Raw genomic sequence first — 24460 nt, forward strand, 5'->3', positions numbered from 1 at the left:
TCTGCAGGGCTAGTTGAAAGGCATAATGGTATACTAAAAAACAAGTTGAGAAAATTAATAGCTGAGACAGGAAAAACTTGGTTGTACTGTTTGCCCCTGGCACTGTTGAACATGAGAACTGTCCCTACAGCAAAAGGATTGACTCCTTTTGAAAAACTATTTGGAAGGGCTTATTATACACCCCAGTGGAAACATCTCATGTCATCAGACCAGGAAGCTGATTTTACACTAGCTGAATATATGAAAAGGTTGTTGAATTCTAAACACCTGTTGCAGTTAAATTCTGTTTCAGATAGAAGACAAACCGAAACATCAGAAGTGACAGTAACACCAGGAGACTGGGTGTGGATCAAAATAACTAAGCGTAAGAACTGGACTTCACCAAGGTGGGAAGGTCCCTACAAGGTGCTTCTTTCAACACCCACTGCAGTCAAGATAGCAGAATGAGCTTCGTGGATACCCCTAATGCATAGAAAACTGGTTAAGAACTTTGAGTTGGACAAAAATCTTACCTCTCCATCGGGACCCTCAGCACAATGTCTGGCTACAAAGGGGGGACAGATCAATAGGAACGATCTGTCTCAACCCCAGTGAAGAAATCATCAGTGCTGAAGGTCCTATTAGGGCAGAGAGTAAGAGCACGTGTCCAAAATAAAGATGACGGAATCCAGTAAGATCCAAATACACCTACTTGGAAGAATTGAAGAAAACAGAAATGCAGAACAACCATTTCCACAGAAGTATTGCATAACCATCCTGTTGACTGTACTAGTGACAATAATCTTTTTGTTGTGGCCATTCCTTTTCTCAGCCACATGAATTGAACTGAACAAGCGTGCAGAGTGGCACCCAAACTTTAACACTTACCAGGCAATCAAATATGTGTATGCTGAAACTTTTAATGTTTCAAATTGCTGGATTTGCACAGCTTTACCAACAGCATATGGGGGGTTACTGTTAACTTCAGTTCCCCTAGGAGCCAACAGGACCTGGGAAAACCTAATTTATGATACATCAAATATCACATCACAAGATAGAGTGGCATTGCACTTGTCTGTTCGACAGAAGGGAACTGTGTGTTTATATAAAAATGATACAGTCAAGGTGGGTTGGAGCAATTGCAATGTGACTGTTCCTTATAGATGCTACATTAAACCTGATAACACCGGATCTTATTGCAATACAAACTATGATTCGTTTTTTGAATTGATGCATAGTACAATTGAGGAAGTGAAACATGATTCTTTTCTCTACAAACAACTGTCTATAATTGACAGAAAAATGTTTCAGGCAGGACAAGTGTATGTTTATAGTAAAGTTACTACTAAAGTAGAAGACTGTTACTTTATATGCAGAAGAAAAGCATATAAATGGCTACCTGAGAATTGGTCCGGCAGTTGTTTTTTGGGGTACCTGGTCCCGACCATATGACACACACCAGTTTTACCTCAAGGGAAAATTCAGAATGTTTGAGAAATTAAGAAGCCTGCCAATCCAGTAGGGCAAATCAATGTGCGCTGGAAAAACCATCATGCTGTGGGCGATGGACTGACACACATGGACCTGAGTGATACCGTTATATCATGGGCAGGTGTACTGCCAGCATATGGAGCAACTAAATCAATCTGGGAATTGAGAAAATTGCCTAAGCTTCTCGAAGTAATGAGTAATGCAACCTTTTCCACCCTGGAATTGGTGACTGATGAACTGAATGCCATGAGAACAGTAGCGCTTCAAAATCACATGGCTCTTGACTTCACCCTAGCAGTGAGAGGAGGTACATGTGCTTTAATCCAGGAGGAGTGCTGTTTGAATATTCCTGACCACAAACATGAGATAGACAACCATCTCGAGGTGATTCAGCAGGTTTCGGCTATGACCAAACCAGGACCAAATCCATTGACGGACTTTTTCCAGAAATTGTTTGGGGGTTAGGGCAGCAACCTGATGAACATTTTGATTGCAATCTGTGTAGGAGCAATCCTACTGGTGGTATGTGTGTGCTGCTGCATCCCCTGCATGAAAAGACTGATTAAAAATTTTGTAGACATTTCAGTTTCAGAAGCCTTATACCAAGATGTCGAACTTGAATTACTAAAAACTGAAAATGCTTTCATGAGCCTAAACTGAATGACTCTCTTAACTGCAAATCCTGAGCGGGAAGAGATTAGGGGAAGAAAAAACTGTTTATGCTTATTTTGAAAGTAGAATAAAAGTATTAAAAGGGGGAAATGTTAGAAAAATATATAACAGTGATATGCATACTTAGTGCATAAGCATTTGAAGTTTAAAAGGGTTAATACATTTATTCTGTTCACACTGCATGAATATGCACAGCTATCAGAAACTTAACAAGAGACATTTCATTTCTGCTAATGTCATGAAAATAATAATAAGCATTTCATTTCTGCTAATGTCATGAGACCTAACAAAGAGTTATTTCATTTCTGCTTATGCCATGAAAAAATATGCAGCTGCTAGAAACTTTGGTAAAGAGAACAATAGATGCTTGAAAGTAAAAACCATAGTCAGCATTACTTGTACCAAAGCTAGAAATGTACCTTGAATGAAGATAAAATGTAACATGTATTAGAACTGTACAATTGAAGAATTGAAATGTTAAGGTGGGCTAAAATAAGCCCCAAGGCCAGGTTGTTTTTCAAAAGGTTTTTGTAAAACGACAAATAATCTAGCCATGTCAGCAGTAAGTCTGGCAACATTTTCTGTGAAACATACAAAAGCTGTGTCCAACTACGTCAGCAATAGAATAGTAACATTTTCTGTGTGACGTGAAGAGAACTATATAAGAATAACATACTGAACACCAAAGAACTAGACAAACCTTGTGCCTACATGCTTTGTCTCCTTGCTGCAAGTAATAAAGGTTGCCTTGCTTGACCCTAACGTGAATTGGTCTTTGAAGTTTTTTCCTTTTACATATGTCAAAAAGCTATTTTTTACTGAATTTGTTTTTGAATTTGGAATTTGTTTGCTAACATAAACACATTGCTTGTTAATAAAAGGTTTCTTTTTGAAATGGCCTAAGGAAGAGTTTTATCAAGGACAGTGAGAGTATTTTACAGCTTATAGGAGCAAAAGTATGATGTAATGACCTTTCATGATATTCAGATGAGTCTGCCATTCTGGCTGAGAATGTAAAGCTGGCAGTAGGAGACTACTTAATTTGGCACCATGTCCAGTTCCTCAAACTGGCTCCATGCAACTTTCACGTGAGAAGCAAAAAAAAAATTATGGCAAGTTGCTGCTGTTACATTTAATAGGCAAGTAACTTGTTACAGCTAAATTACAACACAATGAGCACTTCAGTTGTGGTCACAAATGCAGGATCAGCATTGATTTTTTTTATACCATGACTTTCTCATCGAGTCAGGAGTCAATGACAGTTCTGTACTCCCACAACACAGACTGCAGATTGTATCCCCTAATAGCTTGCCTACAGACCAGCTACCCCCTTTGCCCCAAACCAGTTACAGCTCTGTTAATGGATGAGTTCATGGCATTTGAACTAAGTTTGGGCACAATGCACAATCTAAAGATGTCAAGAGTATATAATTGTAAGGCCTAGAGTCAGACTTGGGGAAGTAGCATTCCAGTCAAGAAGTGCAATTTGCTATTACAGTTTGAAGTTTTATTTTTTTCTGTCAATGGAAAATATGTTGAAAATTACTTAGAGATCAAAATGGGCGGAATATTGTACTCATTAGGGAAGTGATTTATTGGTTAGTAAAACTGTGTTAAAATGGTAGAATTTCCATAAAAAATAATAACTTCTTGCTACATGTAACATTCAGAAGGCATTTATTCTGCATAGGTTCATAGGTTCATAGGTTGGTACTAGGCTATCAGCCCTAGAGCCTATACAAGCCTAGCCATACAATTCCCTGGCTATTTCTTCCCACACTATTTACTTCCCTGGACCCCTGTCTAGCAGGGCTACTGACATGATCCCTGGGGTGAATTTCCTTTCTCCCATCCAATAGTAAAGGTTCCTTTTGAAGAGGGCCAAAGAGGTACTCTGCTTGACATGTATGGGCAATGTATTCCAGAGTCTGTGGAGTCTCTGGGTCAGGAACCTATCCCTCCAGCATGTTTTGTTTATTGTGATGACAAGGTTTAGATCCCTGGAGCATGTGGCTCTGAGGGATTGGGATTTCTTTAAGTGTAGCATGTCCAACAGCTCTGGGTTTGACATGGCCTTGTGTGTTAAGCAGAGATTGCCTCTGAGCAGACGATATGCGACAGAGTATAGCTGGAGTTTTTTAAGGCGGTTAGCATAGGGCATCTGCTTTAGGCTTGTGATTCTTTTAGTGAGGTATTTCTGCGGCCTTTCCAGTTGTTGCAGATGTCTTGAGAGGTACATACCAAACAGGGCAATATATTCTATAATGGTTCTAATGAGGGATGAGTACAGTGGGACAATGACCTCCTTTTTTCTGGATGAAAAGCCCTTAGTGATGAGGTGTGCCACATAGAAGGATTTCCTGACTGTTGCGGCGATGTGGTTATCAAAGGTGAGACCACTGTCCACCTGTGTCCCTAAGTCTCTTATCACACTTTCAGTGTTTAGTGTACTGCCACCTATATGGTAATTCACGGGTACATGTTTTTTCCCAAAGGGGATAACTATACATTTCTTGGCATTGAGCTTGAGCCCATGGCTCTGGCACCAAGCATCTGTTTCTGTAAGGCCCTTTTGTAGAGTATCCACATCATTTGGAGATTCAGTAATGGCTCCCAGTTTGCAGTCATCTGCGAACTTTGCTAGCCAGAGTCCCTTAATGTTGGCCTGTACTTCAGAGAAGTAGATGCCAAACAAGAGCAGTCCCAGGACTGAACCCTGAGGTACTCCACCTGTCACTTGTCTGGAGCTGGATTTGGAGTTGGCTACTTTTACAGTGTGGGTTCTATAAGTAAGCCAGTTAGCAACCCATTGGGTGACGTAGGGATTAATGCCCAGCTTAGTAAGTTTATCTATGATTCCAGATTGTGGGATGGTGTCAAAGCCTTGGCAAGATCTATATAGGCTGTGTGGACCACCTTACCCTTGTCCATGGCTCAGTAGACTGACTCGAAGAAGTCAGTTAGGTTCAGGAGACAAGATCGGCCCTTCACGAATCCAAACTAGGTGGGGTCCAGTGTTTGAAGGTTGCCAATGTCTTTGTTTATAAGTTCCATGATAATACGCTCCATGGCCTTGCAGATAAGGCTCATCAGACTGATGGGATGGTAGTTTCCATGATCCAAGGTGGACCCCCCCTTGTGGAGTGGGATAACTGTAGCTCTGCGCTACTCAGTGGGCACGAAACCTGAGGTGAGGCTATGATTAAACATGAAACTTAGGTGAGGTTCCAGTTCATATTGTAGTTTAATTAGTACACAGCCCGGGATGTCATCTGGTCCCATGGATGCTGTATTCTTAGCTTTGGAGAGTGCATTTTTTACCTGTGTGGCCATTATTTCCGGAATTTGGCAATCTTCCGGTATTGAGATGGGCCATTTAGGGGGTGAGAAGGGGGTGAAGTTGGCACTGAATCAATCTGCCAGGCTATTGGCAATATCCTTGGGATCAGTATATTTAATGCCATTCTGTTTTAGCTCAGAGCAGATTTGAGCATTGCCATTTAGATTCTTGACATAGTTATAGAATGCCTTGTGGTTGTCTTTGGAATCTTTGGCAATTTTATTTTCGTAACTAGCTTTGGAGGATTTTATGAGGGATCTCAGTTTCTTACTGAGGCTGGTAAGGGAGTTTTTTGCATCCTGGGATTTTCCTCTTTTCTGCAACAGTTTCTTCCTTTTGTTGTAAAGTTTTTTATGGCAGGGGACCACCAGATTGGCTTCCTTTTTTTGGATGAGAGCATCTTGGTTCTATTTGGGATGGCACGATTCATGCATGAGTGGATGTGCTTGTACAGTGCCTTAGTGTAGGATTCAGCAGTTGAACTTTCAGTTCCCATCTGCATGGGTGTCATGAAGTTTGTCACATGTTATGTTAGCTACTTCTCAATATAACATCCCCCCAAAAAACAAGGATGCAACTTTTTCACAGACAAAAAACAAGGATAAAACTTAAAACAGACCACAGGTTTTCCATACACGGTCCTTAGATGTGGCGAAACTCCTCATCTATTAAAGAAAACTGTTCTTTCATGATATTCGAGAAAGAACCTAAGTAATTCCTCTTCAATGATGTATCTTGCAGTTTCTACAAAATGGGTCCAATTACCTGAATCTACCAACTGTTGCATAACATGCTAAAATTTCCAAGTAACCCCCAATACATATGCCCCATGTCTCATTTCTTCTACTATTACTTCACTAGAGTACTGCACCTCTTATTCTGCATACACAAGCTGATTTAAAAAGTATTAAAGCCATTTAGTTCAATATTTTACCATACTTGCATCTCACTTCACTGCATAATGATTTAATTATGCATAAGTGTGTTGTTTTATATATGTCTATGTATATGTACAATGGTAACTCCTATACTGAGCCAACAAACATTGCCAATATACTGGCCAACAGATTCAGTGCCAACTTTACCCCCTCTCACTCCCTAAAGGGCCAATCACAATACCTGAGAAATGCCTAGTACCCAGTATTACAGCTGCACGGGTTAAAATTGCACTGTCTAAGGCCAAGAATACAGCTTCCATGGGGCCTGACAATATCCCTAGCTGTGTTCTACATGAATTGAAAAATGAATTCCAAAATGAACTGGCACCACACCTGTGTGCCCTGTTCAATCACAGCCTCACTTCAGGTTTTGTCCCCACCACATGGTGCATTGCTACAGTCCTACCACTCCACAAAGGGGGTACGACTACGGATTCTGGAAACTGCAGTCCCATTAGCCTGATGAGTCTGATATAAGGCTCTGAGGAACATCATCGTGAACCTAATAAATATGGACATAGGGAATCTCCAAACTCTAGACCCCATGCAGTTTGGATTTGTTAAGGGTAGATCATGTCTTCTCAACCTGGTAGACTTCTTCGAGTCTGTCACCAGAACTGTAGATAAATGCAAGGTACTTCATACAGCCTACCTAGATCTGGACAAGGCCTTCAATACAATTCCTCACTCAGAAATCATAGATAAACTCACTAAACTAGGCATCAACCTCTAGGAGGGTTGCAAACTGGCTTACTGATAGAACTCACACTTTGAAAGTAGCAGACTCCAAGTCAGACTACCGACCAGTCACGAGTGGAGTCCCACAGGGTTTGGTTCTGGGTCCTCTCCTGTTTGGCATCTATTTTTCTGAAGTCCAGGCCAAAACAAAGGATCTTTGGCTGACCAAGTTCACAGATGACTGCAAACTGGGAGCCATTATTAGTTCTCCAAATGATGTTGGCATTCTAAAGAAAGGCCTCATGGAGACCAGTGAATGGTGTCTGAACCATGGCCTTAAGCTCAATGCCAAAAAAAATGCATCATCATTCTCTTTGGGAAGAACACGGTACCCATAACTACCACATCAATGGTAGTCAACTGAACACAGAAGGTATTATGAGATCTGGGAACACAAGTGGATAGCAACCTCTCCTTTGACAATCACATTGCCACTGTGGTCAGAAAATCCTTCTATGTGGCACATCTCATTACAAAGGATTTTGCATACAGAAAGAAAGAGGTCATTGTCTCCCTCTACTCTTCCCTCATTACATCAGTTATCGAGTACAATGCCCCATTTGTCATGTACCTCACTAGACATAAGCAACACCTAGAAAGACCACAAAAATAACTCACTAAGAGGATCCTAGGCCTTAAACACTTGCCTTATGCGAAAAGACTAAAAAAACTGCAGCCCATCTCGGTATCTTATCACCTACTTAGAGGCAATCTCTGCTTGACCTACAAAGCCATGTCAGACCCAGCACTGTTAGATATTCTTCATCTAAAGAAATCCCAGTCCCTCCATGCCACACACTCCAGAGACCTCAACCTCATTACCACAATCAACAGAACTTGCTAGAGGGACAGGTTCCTAACCCAGAGACTGCCCATGCTATGGAATAGACTTCCCTTACATGTCAAGCAGAGCACCACACTGGCCCTCTTCAAGAGAAATCTTGATGAGTGGATGGAAAATATAAAACTGACCCCGGGGATCATTTCAGTGGCCCTGCTCGACAGAGGCATTGGGAAATAATGTTGGGCAGCATGTTGCCAGGGAATCCTTTAGGCTAGGCTTGTAAGGGCTCCAGGGCCATTAGCTTACTACACTCCTATGAACCTATATGTCTCTTATATTAAACTCTCCGCCACTATACACTTTATATTTTCCTGAGATAATTTTTTTCTGTGTTTTTATTTTCTTTTTTTGTTTACGTTACCTTGCTGATTCTATAAATTACCCTGTGATGCCCATGCACTGACCCAGTAATCAAGGAGCCTCAATCCTCACCAATAGCACCAGTGAGAGATGTGCACATTGGGAGGATTACAAGTACACACACAGTAAAGTACAGTTTCCCTTAAGAGCACTCAGAGATCACAGTCAGTCTGGGGCTGGTTTCTCTCTCTCTTTATCCAGATCCCCAATAAGACTCCCCACTGGCACAGATAGAGGGTTAAGATCTCAGCCGAGTGGTCAGGCCAAAACCTCCACCACCCTCTCTGTCCAACCAGTGCTTCATGTCCCTGCCCAAGTCACACACACACACACACACACACACACACACACACACACACACACACACACACACACACACACACACACACACACTTTGAAATTTGATTTATATACAAACACACAGACACTCCTGAGGAAGGCTGGCATAAGTTCACTAGCTAGGCCCCCTTCTGCCCAGACTATAAGGTAGTACCAGCTGCCACCAACCACTCTTATCAGCTACTATAAGGTCCTTCCCAAAGGGTGACCAATTCTACTGTGTAATGTTACTATTATCCAAATGGTAAGTGTGCCCAAGACTTCTAAGGTTATTTAGGAGTGGCCTATACAGTGTCACCAAATGCATATGAAAGTACTCTAAGAGCTTAAATATCTCTAACCAAACCAGTCACAATGAAAATGTTTAAATATATTTAATAAGAAATGATAAAAGAAAAAACAATCCTCAATAACTCAACACAGTGACAGCAAAGTTCATAATCACAGGAAATACTTCAAAACAACATTGCAGGACAGTCTCAAATAAATACAGAAAACATTTAAACTAATCTTTACTGTATTCCTATCTATATCTAAGAGATACTATGCCCTAAATGACTTACTTACAGAGCAAGACAAGTGCTGATGAGAGGATGTTGTCAGATCCAAAGACAAATACAAAATGCACAGACGTACTCTCTAAGATAGTTTTTAAGTTACTATCAAACATTTCTGCTGGGATATCTCAGATTGCATCATTCTTTGTCACCTCTGCCTTCAGATCCCAGGCTAAGGGAAAATTAAAATTTAGCACCTCTGTGTCAAAAATGCATATCTCTCAGAAGTTTGTCTGGAACTGGAAGTCATAAAACAGTTAAACACTTTTACGTTTGAAACCAGTAATTATTCCTATTTCCAGACAATAGAACAGCCTCCTAGCTCTAGATATCCTGTCTCCTAGCTGAGATAAACACCATATTAAAATGATTTGCTTTTCTTGATGGTTTTCAGGTTAACTCTGTATATTCCAGCCTTTACCATCAAAACATACATTTGTATAGGCATATAGTTTATACACATTTCTGCTCTTTTCCAGCAGGGTACACTGTGGTTACATTTTTGAAGCTCAGTACAGAACATACAGTTCAACACACATTTCTGCACCAGTTGCTTAATATACACATAACATATAGTTTTCTTACATTTGTAAGACAAGAATACAAATCATATTACTATTCCCAAATGACATAGAATTATTTACAAAATCCAAGCTAGCTGGGCTGGCAGCCTTCACATACCCAATGACACCTGTTCAAAAATTAAATAAAATTGAAAACATATGCATTTTATTTACTTTTTTATTAAAAAATTAAGTAAATGGTATCTTGGTAATCATGCAGGCTTAACTTATGCTATCCACAGTGCAGTTTTTCCTCTAATTATATAAGCTGCTCTTTACTTTGCATAGTTATTGGTGACATAAATAGTGCATTATGCATCATACAGTATATAATTAACTTGCAATATGTCTATAAAAATATAAATTGAGGTAAATCATCAGCTGTGACCTTATCTTAAAGTATGTAAACTTTCAAATTATTTCTTTAACTTATTTCTAGACCTCATATTTTTAAATATTAACTGAAATGAACAACATTTTGCCTCTTAAAAACTTAGCTGCTAGGAGCATAAAAGATCACTACATTTATTTATTCATCTTTCCTTCCTCATGTAGCCCCTCAGTGACATGAAGTGTCCTATGAAAATGTTCCAAACAAAATTAACATAATGAAAGTTTCATATTTTATAAAAACTAGACAACATCCAGGGCCAGATTCGGTAAAGTTCATGGATTTCAGTGCATTATGCCAATATTAGTGCTAAATTTGTGGATGATGATGTAATATGTAAATGTACCACAATGAACTGAGAATACCTTGGTGGACAAGGAAGTATGACAGTAGCAACAGGGCACTAAAGAAACTTGCAAGTAATCGTAAGTAATGACAAATCATTGACAAAAAGCATTGTACATTAACAAAGTTACAGAAAGATTATCACAATTAAAACATCTTGTTAGTCTTCATGCATAGGAAATGGCCATGTATTAAATGCACATACACAGTAATGTGCAATCATGTAAGATCAACATGCATAGGTAATCAAGCTAAGAATTTCAGGCCTATACACATATAATGTCATGTAAATGTTGGATAAACAAACACAGGTGTATGTCACCCACCTTGCTCATTACTGAGCAGGGGAGACTCCTGTATCATTGAATGCTTGCATGTCAAAGGTACAGTTGTGTGTCACTGTGGATCCAGTTATGTGCAGACACATGTACAATCAGATAATGTGTACAACTATTTCTGGAAAGTGCGAACTTACATGAAAAAATAATGGATATGGAAATTTAAGATACAGTAAACATGGTATAATGTACTAGTGCAGAAAAAAGTATCCGTATCACTATCTGTAGATTAATGCTACATTGGTGTTTGATGCAGTCAGAAAAGTAGAACTGCCCATCTGTATCTGACACCTCATGGCATCAGTATTGCCATTACATGGTACATAACAATACAACATGCCTGTGGGACATCATGACAACTGTCATGCAAAACACATGGGAATGACATTTGCTTTTATTTCACTTTATGATATAGCAATACACAAATCCAAACCATACCATACTGGTAGGGCTGCACTATGGACATCTGATATTTGGCATTTGCCCTCGGTAAAAGACATGTCTGCATGCTAAATCTTGCAGCACTAGCTGCAGGATGACTACCACAATGCATGGGCAGCTGAATGTGGGCAGAAAGTGTAATGTGTTAATATGTGTCATGCACCCATTGAAACATAATTAAATGTCACATGACGATAACACATAAGCATGTCAGCTAAATGGTATGCATGCACAACAGTGCATATACAGTCCCATCAATTATATGACAATCATGATGTTGGCAGCATAACACAATTAGAGTGCACTGACAATACCTACAGACCTGTGGGACCAGACTGATGGGGATGAGCCTCACAAATGATCTCCTGGTGTATCTCCCTGAAAGAGTCACGCATAGCCCATGTCATATTCTGGAAGAATGTCCCCATCATGTCCCTCATCTGTGTTTAGAATACATCCGTCATAACCTACAGGATCTCATCCTGATAATCATCTCTGTTCCAGTCCTGACATGATCTCCACCATGGTGCAGCAGGCATGATGGCTTGGGCAGGTTCAGATCCAGCTTCCTCATTGTCATCATTGTCATCATCACCATCATCATCTGAGGACACTGGCAGTGCCTTGGCATGCGCTCATCATTGTCATCTGATAGGCAAACATCCACGGGTCCCATGGTCTGTCAAAATGAACTGCAAAACATGACAGAAATGAAAAGCAAATGTCTAGCATGGAGAACATACCCATGAAGATCTTAACTGAACATAATATTTTTTTTTTTTTAATTTAATTTATTTAACATTTGTTGGCCGGGAAAGTCCGACTAGGTTCCACAGATCCTGTTTTCAGCAGAGGCCCGGGGAGAAATTCTCCAGAAGCATGTCTTTAGAAACTGATGTGCATACCTGCAATATAGCATACTTAACATACCATCCACTGGTGAGTTCTGCAAATACACTGAAGGTGTAGTAGCATACATCAGACATCTTATTTAAAATGGATGCACTAGACAATCTTGACTTACTGAAATCTCGAATTTCAGTACGTCGAGACCGAATAGTGGAAAGTGCAGTTACTCTAAACTACACTATGCCGAATGTGGAAGTGTCGATTCTGCAAATGTTGAATCCGCTGCTATCATGGTGTCACGTTCATTACATGTGGTGTGGTTTGTGGATTTATCTGGGGTTTCAGGTAATTGTTGTGTGTTTGAGGATATTGGGTAGGGATTTTAGTGTGTATGAGTGTGTGCGGTGGTGTTTTTTGTGTGTTTGTGTGTTTAGTATGACCTCGGAGTTAGAATATATAAGTAGGGGGGTGTGGGGTGTGCAGCCCCCCCACATGGGGGGTGCAGGGGGGCTTGCCCCCTTTCTTATAGGTAAGTTAGGTGTGTTTCTGTGTGTTGTTATGCTTGTTTAGTTAGGTAGGTGTATGTGTGTGTGATTATGTCCTGGTTTGTGTGTGTGTGAATGGTCGTGGTTGTGGTATTCGTGATTGTGGGTTTTTGTGTATGTGGGTTTTCGACTATTCAGTCTCAAAATACTGAAATTCGACATTTCAGTACTTCGAGATTGTATAGTGAACACTTTAAAACACAGTTCAGTTTTAAATGGTGCAAAGATTAGCAAGTAGCAGAATTATTTGTAATCAGCACAATTACTTCTAATAAACAGCTCATAATGGACATAACATGCTCCATGTGTCACTTTTACTATAGTTATGGACATGACCAATAAAAGAACATGTCAAGCAGAATATGTCTATCACCAATGTGGGCAATACAAACAAGCCCATGCAATGGCGTGCATAATACAGCTTACTAGTGGGAATCATGTCATCACCTGAACATTTGGATCCTGTCCAGCATAAAGCATGGCAAGCATATGCAAACCAAGCACATGTAACACATCCTGACATTTGAATGGAAGATTGGTTGACACTGCTTCATGCCACATTGACATAACTGAACTATGAAAAAAATAGCTTGTAAATGTCAACATCAACATAACAGTATTGTGGTGATCTGCACTGTTTAATAATACAGTCTACCTCAGTAAACCGCTCATCTGAGTTTACAGAACTAGGTCATCATTCCCTTTCTTTTTTCTCTTGCATGTGTTCCCTGACCTGTTGTGTCTGTGTTTAAATGCAAATGTGAGGTTCATCTGAAAATTATCCACCCAATCACCACCTGATAGCCTGAAAGAAATACTGTATACCACATTCCACATAACCACCACTAGAGAACAGCTCTGCAATGCACCTTCCAAGGTAAGCTATACTGCATCAATGGGCCCCAATAACATCCAGGGATGCTTACTACATATCATGAAACATGACCTCTCTGGTCTATTTGAATCACTTTTCATCTGTAGTCACGTTTTTTTCACAAACAATGGAAGATGGCTACAGTCATATTCTTGCATAAAGGTTTTTAAAAAACAGGGGAAATGGAGGCCTGTAATTCTGTATGCAACTCCATGTAAAGATTCATCATGGACACAATAAATGAGGATATAGATAACATGCAAATGCTGACCTTATTGCAGTTCAGCTTTGTTAAAGGAAAGTCATGCATATTAAATGTGGTGGACTTCATGGAGAGTGGCAAAAAAGTAATGAATTTGGCTAAGACTATCCATACAGCTTACATTGATCTGGCCAAGCATTTTGATATATTATATCTTAGGCATTTATAGACAATCTCAGTAAATTGAGTATAAACCCTTTTATCCCCTACTGGTTAGGCAAATGGCTCAGTGCTAGGACCCAGGAGGTCAAAATAGGTGAGCCAATATCCACTAAGAGTTTAGTAGTCACTAGCAGGGTCCAACATGCTTCACTATTGGGGTCACTGCTTTGTGCCATCTATTTCTCTGAAGTAGAAGCAAATGATGAAGGTTTCTGACTGAGTAACTTTGCAGATGATTGCAAGCTGGAGGTTATGATTGACTACCATGTAGATACAAGCATTCTTCAAGAAGGCCTATCTATGAGTAACAAATGGTGGCAAAGCCAAGCTCATAAGTTCAATTGTTAAGAATTGCATATTTTACCCTTTGAAAAGTCATCTAGCATGGATAATTAACACAGTGATAATACAACCCCAACAGTCAACTCAGTGGTCATGAATCTGTGTACACATGTAGACAATAGCCTTACCTTCAACCATCACATGGCCACAATGGTGAGGAAATCCTTTTGTGTTGCACAAGTTATAAGTAAGGGCTTGGCAGCTAGGTCCAGAGGTCATTATCCCACTGTAGGCTGCCTTTGTCAAAACAGTCATAGACTACAATCCTGCCTTCAGTATGTACCTCACTAGGCATGTGCTGAAACTACAGCTACCGTGGAGGTTCAGTAAACAAAGAATACAAGGCATAACAAACCTTCTTTACACAGGGCCTTATAGACCCTTCCCTCTACTCAATGCGATGTACATTTCTGAGGGGTGATCTTATGATAGGATTACAAAGCATCCACAAGCAACCCAGTTATGAATCCTTAGCATGCTCATAAGTCAAACAGCACCAGAAATACAAGATCTAAAGTTCAGAATTTTATCTGTGACTGAAACTGAACATGCTGGAGAGACAGATACAGTATGTGTCCCACAGACTGCACATCCTATGGACAGGCTTAAAATCCACGGGAAGCTGAGTTTGCATATAACATGTTTAAACACAACCAACACCAGTGTATGGTGATTTGTAAATTTACATGGGACTGACGAACATGTCCATTATGGACAGAAGTACCTTATAAATGCCTGGCCCTTAATGTCCTATTTGTAAACAGGACATCATTATTCTTTTGTAAAAATGTGTCTAGGCTTAAAAACATCCACCGTGTTATTAGCATAGCAATAATCTATAAATGTAGAAATCTATAAATTATACTGTCTGCATGTAATGATTCATATGAGCAGCCACCAAGTGTCATTGTTAAAATGAGTAGAAAGTGAGATGGCAGCACTGTGGAAATAGCCAAACCATGTGACAAACATATGAGCCAGGCAGCATGATAATTGGCTGAACACACCTCAACACAATGAATACAACAGTAACACTTATTTTATATGTTCAATGACCACAGCTTGTGACATATGAGATTCTAATATAAGTTGTACTATCAGTATTGTATGTGTACCACTATATATATTACTTGCCTAAAATTAGCACCAATCAGCAGTCTGAAAAATGCAAACCCCCTGATGATGCTTGCTGATTATGAACTACTGCAAAGATATATATATCTGTACAAGTGCGTTGTAACAAAATCACCCAAGTTGTTGTAGGCAGATATAATACTAACACTGAACTGAAGTGAAAATCATACAGTCTGCAAAAAATATTGAGGGAAGTAAATATTGTGGGAAGAAATAGCCAGGGAATTATTATGGCTAGGCTTGTATAGGCCCTAGAGCCGATAGCCTAGTACCAACCTATGAACCTATGAACCTAAATAGTATAAGCACTGACACAGCAGGCACCCATTCCATTTACAAATAGGCAGGCTATACCTAACAGATCAGTCACTATGAAACACAAGCATATCCACCCATGCATTATAAACAGCAGTCAAAGACTTATAGGTAAAGCAACCACTTCAACATACCTCTCTCTTTCCACTTGTCTGCTAGCCTGTTAATCCGCTTAATGCATAGAATGCAATTTCTTGTCCTGTCTTTATTGTCAGGAAAAAGAAAAGAGCAACTATGAATGATGTACTCATCAAATAACAGTGAAATACATTTCTCAGAAGAGTTTGGAGACAATTTACATCTGAGGAACAAAATATTATCACCATACACATTTTTCAAGTTTGCATGTAAGTTTTAACATCTTTGAAAACAGACTGAAGGAAATGAGATTTTAACTTTAAATTTCAAGGTATATCTAAACTCTAACCCCGACAACAACCTGCCAGGCTAATCCATCTTGACTGAAAGTACCTCTTGTGAATACAGTGAAAAGATTTAGGGGGAATTCAATAAAGCCTACATGGCCTTATTTGCCTTGTGGGCATAGTAGCAAGGTGCTTACATGGAAGTAAACAGATGTGTGGTCCAGTAAAGGGAGATGAGGGGACGTGCAAGAGCATGCGAACACGGAAGTGTCTGTGGCATGCAAATCACCTCATAAGTAGGTAAAATGCATGCAAATGAGGCAGAGTGATCCAGCAAGCAGATAGGCAGTCATGCAGACCCCATGTTGGTGTCCGTAATGTACACAGAAAAATTCCTTGTACATGATATAAAAATGACACTAGGGGGCTGTAGAAGTGTACTTACAGTGACAGAAATAGCAAAGAGGACACAGATATGTGCAAAACTAACCACCGTGTGCCCCAAACTGTATGGAAAATAATGTAAAATTTTATTTTTTTAATATCTTGAGTATGTTTGTGGTGCGGGCCGCAGTGCGCAAACATGCTGTTATAGAAAAAATATAAAAACATTGTAAAAAACAGAATTTGTGAGTATGTAACAACAATAGATTATAAGACTCTATGTGGAGTATGTACAATTTTAGATGCTGTGGCTGATAACGAGGCAGGGCCTGAAACTGTGTAGTTTCCAGGTGCTGTGCACGGATCTGTATGCAAATGAGCTAGGGTTATTGAATAACACAAATAGGTATCTGTGTCCGCAGATCCCATCTGTGTAGGCACAGAACCATGTTGGTGCCCACAAAAGAGGTAAGTGGCATCAAATGGGGCATGTCCACAATCTTTTAAGCTCATTGGAGTTCAGCTATGATGGGCATGGCAGGGGGTCATGTACACTGACTGCTAAGCTGTGTTTACCTCTGAGGTGCATGTTTTATTGTGCTTGCACGTCACACCACTGCACTGAGCATGACTTTCCATGGGGCATGGGGGTGTATCTACTGACTGCTAAGCTTTGTTTATCTTTGTGGCGTGGGTTTGAGCAGTGTGACGCAGTGCTCAGCAAGGAAGGCTGTCAAAAAAAATTGGCTGAGAAAGCCAATGATATATTAATTACTGATGAGTCCTGTTTGACTTAAACTAAGGCCATTAAATCCCTTAATGATGGAATTGGCAAGTAGAATGCATCATAGGCAGCCAACCGCATAGGCTACACCTACAGCAAAGCACTATAAAGGATGCATACACCCTACAATCTGATTTTTCCCCCATACTCTGCACCATTGGAGTACAGAATTGGGACTTTTAACTGAGAGAATGTTAATGGCTGCTGCAGGTCTGCTACATATGTATGTGCTAGATGCTGAGGTCAATGCAGCTGCTGCTGATGATGATGCTGACCATAGGCCTAGACTGAGAAGGAGAACAGTGTCCAGGCCCAGGGTAACCTTCCAGGAGTTACATGAGCTGGAGACTGTAGAACACTACAGAGTGGACAGGGACATACTATAAGAACTCACTGAGCTCTGCCAACCTCAATTCAGACCCAGAGCCAAAAGAGGGTAACCCATCCCAGTGGAAACAAAGGTATGTGTAACCCTTAATATACTAGCTACAGGTACTTTCCAAAGACCAACTGGGGACATGATGGGGGTCTCACAAGCATCTGCTTCCAGGGTACTCCACCAGTTCCTGGATGCCATGCTACCACATGCCAGTAAGCACATTTATTTTCCCCACACCCCTAAGGAGAAGGCCAGCGGTATGTGACTCTTCTACCATGTAGCACACTACCCTGAGGTATTAGGTGCCATAAATTGCACTCATGTACACAACAAGGCACCACCTGGTGAACAGCGTAGAATCTATTTTAACTGCAAGGGGTACCATTCCATCAACTACCAGGTGGTGTGCAATGCCCAGGGCATTATCATGAATGTGTGTGCTGGCAACCCTGGCAGTTATCATGACTCCCATATCTGGCATGCATCAAACTATAGCAAATGTTCACTAGGGGGTCATCCCACACCTGGGGATGCTGGCTACGCATTGGAACCGTGGATGACGACACCCATCAGAAATGCATACAGACCCACCAATGAATACCATAATGAGGCACACACTATATAGGAACATCATAGAGCATGTGTTTTGGCTGGGTGCCTTGATATATCTGGTGGAGCCCTGCAATACACTCCACCACATGTGTACAGATGTTCACAGTATGTGTTACACAGTATGATCCTGTGGAAACAGCTGCAGCAAGATCAGCAAAGGGAAGGGATACACATCCCCTTCTCCAGTGTCTAGTTCACCATAGCTGCACCCACGAGGGGATTCAGAGGAGGAACCTTCTGAGGCTGTCTCTACAGGCTGACGTAGGCATGCCCAATATGCCCTGACCTTGGCCAAGAGACAATGCATAGCACATGCCCTGACAACCTAGCGACCTAGGGACTGACACCTTACTCTGACTCACATACATATTAGTAAAAATTATGCCAGCCAGACCGCACAACCTGCACCTCACCATGTATTGGCTGTGGACAGCATGCATCAGACACAGTTAGCCCTGAACTACAGGTCTGTCAACTGCTGTATTCGCAAGGTAAGTCACTTTCCTCTACACCAATTGCAATGAGTACTACAATATAGTTGCATATGTATGGACCTTCCATGTGTATGCAAGGGAATATAGTGAGCTATGTATAGTGTGCTACTGGGCTACTTGCAGAGATCTATAGTGGGCTACTGGGCTACTTGTACAGATCTAAGAGCCACTTGGGACAACAGGTACTCTGTTTACTAGTATGTGCCCCATAATCTCCACTAGGTCACATGCCTGGAAACTCCACAACATTATTCCAGGGAAATGCCAAACAGTGAGGTCACAGGACAGTTGCATGACTGTCTATGCCAAGCAGAGCATAGGCTGGTCATCCCCCACCCCAAACACGTCAGTGTCTCCATACAACTGCTGTAACAGTAAGTCTCCAATGACATACCAGCAGACAAGACAATTCCTGTATATTGTTGATACTGTGAGGAATGAAACCTGGTGGCTGCTGTGGCTCAATGGGCCAGGGACAGTAGCATGGGTGATGGTGCTGATGGTTCAAATCTGGCAGCATCCAACATCTTTTGCATGTCAGGTACCCATAAAAGGGTGGGAGACTGGCATAATGGTTAAGGTGTTTGCCTTAGCGATACAAGGTGCAGGGTTTGATTCTCACATGGGGTAATTGGCTAGGCTTAAAATGGCCCAAAAGGACAGTTAGCCTAGTTCTAGTCTATGGACCTATGAACCTATATGGTTGTATTCCCACAGACTGTCATAACCCCTGAATCAGTTACTGCAAGAAAGATGGATAAAGCCAGAGAGAATGGGGGCACAGACGGCCATACCTACAGACAGACTTCATACATGCTGTGAGTAACCTAGCAGGTGACTAGTATAACAGCTGGCTGTAACTGGTCATATGAGCTTCAGGATGTGAAGGTCATTACTGAAATGTGTCAGGAGTTACAAGCCAGTGACCACTGTTTACAGTATAGCACCAGAAAAACACAAATGTATGAGGAAGACAGCAGACATATGGGACAAAATGCTGGACATGCTGCAAAAACATGCACAGGGAGACGTATGCAGACTGTCATCCTGTGTGTGGTGTTACATTATGTACCCCAGTCATATCATACCTCCCAACCTCTTAGAGCAGGAAATCTGGACAAAGCCATGAATAAAAGTGGGACCAAGGCCCAAAACTAGGAACAGCTTTTAAATAGTTGCTCCTACAAATGTAGAATGTCGATAGAATAATAGGTCTTGCATTAGCATGAATCTCCTGATGTGTATGGAGTCTGAAACTCAAATGTCTGTGATTAATTATTGACTTCAGTCTTCACTGATTTGCCACTAATGTGCCAGAAAAACACAATGTTATGTGAAACAGAACAAAACTATGAGGCAAACGTCTAGACAGTCTGTGAAGCTGTGTACAGTTGTGAGGTATGAGTCACATATTAAGGTCAACAAACAGCCAGGAATGCCTTGGATAATATCAGGGAACTGCAGTACTCTGGTAACAGGTGCAGCAGCCAATGGCATGCAGCACACATAATCCGGACTGGAGTACAGGTAGCTCTTGCCTGGAGTCACCTTGTCATTTCTGACAATCACACTGTGCATGCTCCTACACTTAAGTAACTTGAGCACAAGTCTGTTGCCTCTACTTCCCAAAGACCTGCTATGTGAAAATATGTCTGTATATACATAAAGCTACATATACATATCTGTCTCTCCCTATCCCCCTCACACTTGATTAATGTCTCTGTCAGTATGTGACACACACACACACACACACACACACACCTATATATATATATATATATATATATATATATATATATATATATATATATGATAAGAAGAGGTACATATAGCTATATAAAGTTCAATGATACCTAGACTCCCCACATATATCTACATAACACATTTACATAACGTACACACACACAACAACATTTAAGAAGGCATCCCTGTTATACACATTTATATAGATATGGGTGGGATGTACAAATGTCCCTACATACCCTGGAATGCTGGGGTTATCTGCACTTACACATCACAGCAGTTGTCTGATTGAACCAGACCAAGGCCACATCAGTACATAATCCACTCACCCACAGACCCCTGTTCCTGAGGACTGTCACCCTGTAGACAGACACAGGTATGCAGGTGGTGTAATGTACAATGGGTGCAATGCATGTTCTGGACAGGTCATATTGTCCCTGGCCACATGTCCGCCTGTCAAACTGCAAACAGCTACATATGGCCAGACAGATAAGTGTACACACATCACAGGGATATTACCAAGTATCCCACCCCTAGGACAATCAATACAATAACAGTACCAGGCAGAATTATTCTGCAGGCCACACATGCTGTCTAACAAAAGGCCACTTTGTGTACTCTACAAGTTCTCTGCCTGCAATCACTACATAAAACAGACATAACCTGTAGCACATGAGATAAGTACTGTGAGCTGTAGTGCGTAATGCTATATAGGTAGGAGTTCGAATCTCACATCATCTACCTCTGTATGTGTGTTTATATCAATATACCCCCATAGCAGTATGGGCAATGGTATGCATTTTATTGCCCTGTGACTAGCCGCTGGCTCTATTACCCTCATCTACCTAAGCATAATTGATTTCCACAACCATCTAGATTTGTGCATGCAGCATAACCAGGTGACACATATCTAGGGTAACAGACATTATCACAGGGTATGAAAGGATGATGACAATGACTGTCCCCTTTGTCCCTGACACACTGTTCTACACATATGCACCTGATGAGCCATGCACAAATACTGGCATACCTAGCTGATGCCATATTTCTGCTGTGCTGCCTTGCCATCTTGTGCTACTGTATTGTCACCATGTGTCCATAGTTAAACCGCTCAGACTCCTGGGACACAAACATACACAGGTCCATGACACACCTGGTATTCTGTAACACTACTGCCAGTGCACTAACAGGCAACAAAGATACACAAAGTTTAATGTGTAGTGAAGACACATGACAGCATACAGTACCTGTCATGGCCCACAACAACTGCCATGGCATAACATTACTGTACTACACAAACACATGTAAAGTAATATAGTCACCATGTGCATCAGACACATTTTCAGGTCCCTGCATCAATGGCACAGATGGCAGGGGTGTGGTACACGTATCATCACATGCACAGGGTGTGGTGTGCGGGTGCCAGAGGCCTAGGCTGTGCCACACATTTGACAGCTGAGTTTGGTTTGAGTTTGAGTTGAGCTGCATTTGGCTGCATTTGGGCCTTTGTCCCCCCATTATTTATGACTTTGCCCTGATTTCTTACTGTAGTGGGTTGAGAGGTATGTTAGGCATAGCTATCAACCAGACAGAGGCAAATGCCCATGAAACAGGGACTTAGCCAGAGTACATTAGGGACATTCGGGGACACTTTTACAATGTTATACATATTTATGTGTGACATTGGCAGACTGAGAAGAGGTGAATTACAGTATATCGTTTGATGTTACAGGACTGTACACTCTTACTTAGTGTCACTATGTCGTACGTGTAATCCACTATCTTTACTACAACACGCGACCATTGTAGGGGGGATTGACAGGGACAGAGCGAAGATGTGATTCAAAGCAGGGAGAGTTGAGAGGCATATCTATAGGTACTGGAGAGCACAGTATCACTGACATATCAATATCCTAGATCTAATACAAGCCTAATGTTGTAATTCCTGTTCTCCATACCTCCATCCTCCCATCTGCATCCTGTATTATGGGGAAATCTAGTACATACCTTGTAGAGTGATGTATTCTTTTTTGAAGTGTTCCTCTGCAAATGCTTTGCACATACATTGTCTGTGTGAGTAAAACCACATACAGACCTATTCCCCATAAACATTTGCTTGCCTTTTGCAGGTAATGTTCATTAACACGTAATTGCCCCAACACCAATCTGTGGCTCAGAATTGCTAACTGCATCCAAAACAGCTGAATTGCACTATCATTAGCCAATGACATGGCACCATAGTGCAATATATGAGTCCTTCATGTAGGCCTTGGCCCCTTTCTTAGTTTTTGAGATGGACATTACTGAGTTGTGGAGACTACAGCATCACAGAGGGTAAGCACTAATACTGACCACTGTAGAGATGTATGAAGTATGTTCACAGTTTTGCCTCATATGTTTGGTCAGTATCCCATGACAGTGTAGTCATCTGGCAATTCACTGATCGACATTGTGGGTTGTGGTCAGTAAGAGGGGGGAGAGAGACATGTGAGTGTCACACTTCATACCCATCACAATATGCATGCTAATGCAGTAGCTGCTATTCTATCAATTTACTATCTTTGTCGGGGCATGTCCCTATCTCTGGGCCTTTGCCTCCCCACCTGTATTGATGGTTGTGTCTGGATCGCCTGTTATAGGTGCTGGGAGATATGGTCGGTCTGTAGCAGCTACCTTAACATACAGCTGTGTTTGCTCCAGGCTGCAGCTGCTGCTGCAGCCTAGGACATATAAGGGGGAGTGTGAACACTTTGGAGGCCAGCTAGCTGTACATGTAACTGTGACAGCAGTGTCAGCCCTGTCATTATAGCAGAGCCAGGGTGTACGTACCCTTTACAGTCCAATCAAGGTATGTGCTTAAGGTTCATCTGTTATGCAACAGTGCCAATAGCAGAGTAGTAGGTGACATATAGTTAGGCTATACAAAAATGTGCAGTGTGCCCCTACTTGCAGGCCTTTGACGTGCAAAACTTGGTAGCAGATAATTCAGTAGCAGTAACCTAAGGGGATTAAAATTGCTTGACTCATTCATTACTTACGGTCTTCACAACAATGTAATTGAAGAGCAACACACTGGATTTGAATGCAGGACTGTGTGTGTTAAAATGTACTGTAAACAAGGCATTTACCAGACTGAGCTAGTGAGTCAGTGATGTAGTAAGTGTATTTGCCAATATATGTGCATATAGGCTGTGACACATGCTGTCTGCATCCATCAGTATGTGCATGGCTTTCAAAGGCAGTTGATGTGTAGCAGGGTCCAAGTTGAGCATATGTACTGTGCCATTGATGCCTTAGCAGGTGTGTTTCAAGATGTTGCAGATAAAAGGGAACATTTGCCTGCTGTCCCAGGCCTCACTTACTGCCAGTATTATTTATTTGACTGTCTACTGCTGTATTTTTGCAGACATGCGTGAATGGGCGCACCTTCATTGAAGGTTGTGCATCAGAGCTGGCAACTTGTCATGTAAAAATCTACTGCCAATCATTTGCAGACCGGAGTCCCGATGTGGCGACCCCTAACCGGGAAAAGCTGAAAGACAGAACAACTACTGCTGTATTTTTGCATCAGAGTCACAGAAACACTCCCATTTTCCCTTTAGGTTTAATTTCAGTCTTTCAGTGTTTGAATTAAGATCTGTGTGGCATAGTGGGTTAGGGCAGTAGGCTGTAGTTGACAGGGGCCTGGGATTGAAACATGATTATGTGCCTAACACTGTGAGAAACACATAAGATCATTAAGGCAGATTTGCACTGTGTGGTGTGGTACTCCGTGCAAACCTGTGCTAAAACATAGAAAAAAAAAAGGGGGTGATAGGACAGTGGTGAGATGGGGGCAAGCATGGGGAAAAACATAATGAAAGGCAGGTAGGGATGTGCA

The sequence above is a fragment of the Protopterus annectens genome, chromosome 6.part0 (assembly GCF_019279795.1).
Source record: "Protopterus annectens isolate FY-2018-M chromosome 6.part0, PAN1.0, whole genome shotgun sequence".
NCBI lineage: Eukaryota > Metazoa > Chordata > Ceratodontiformes > Protopteridae > Protopterus > Protopterus annectens.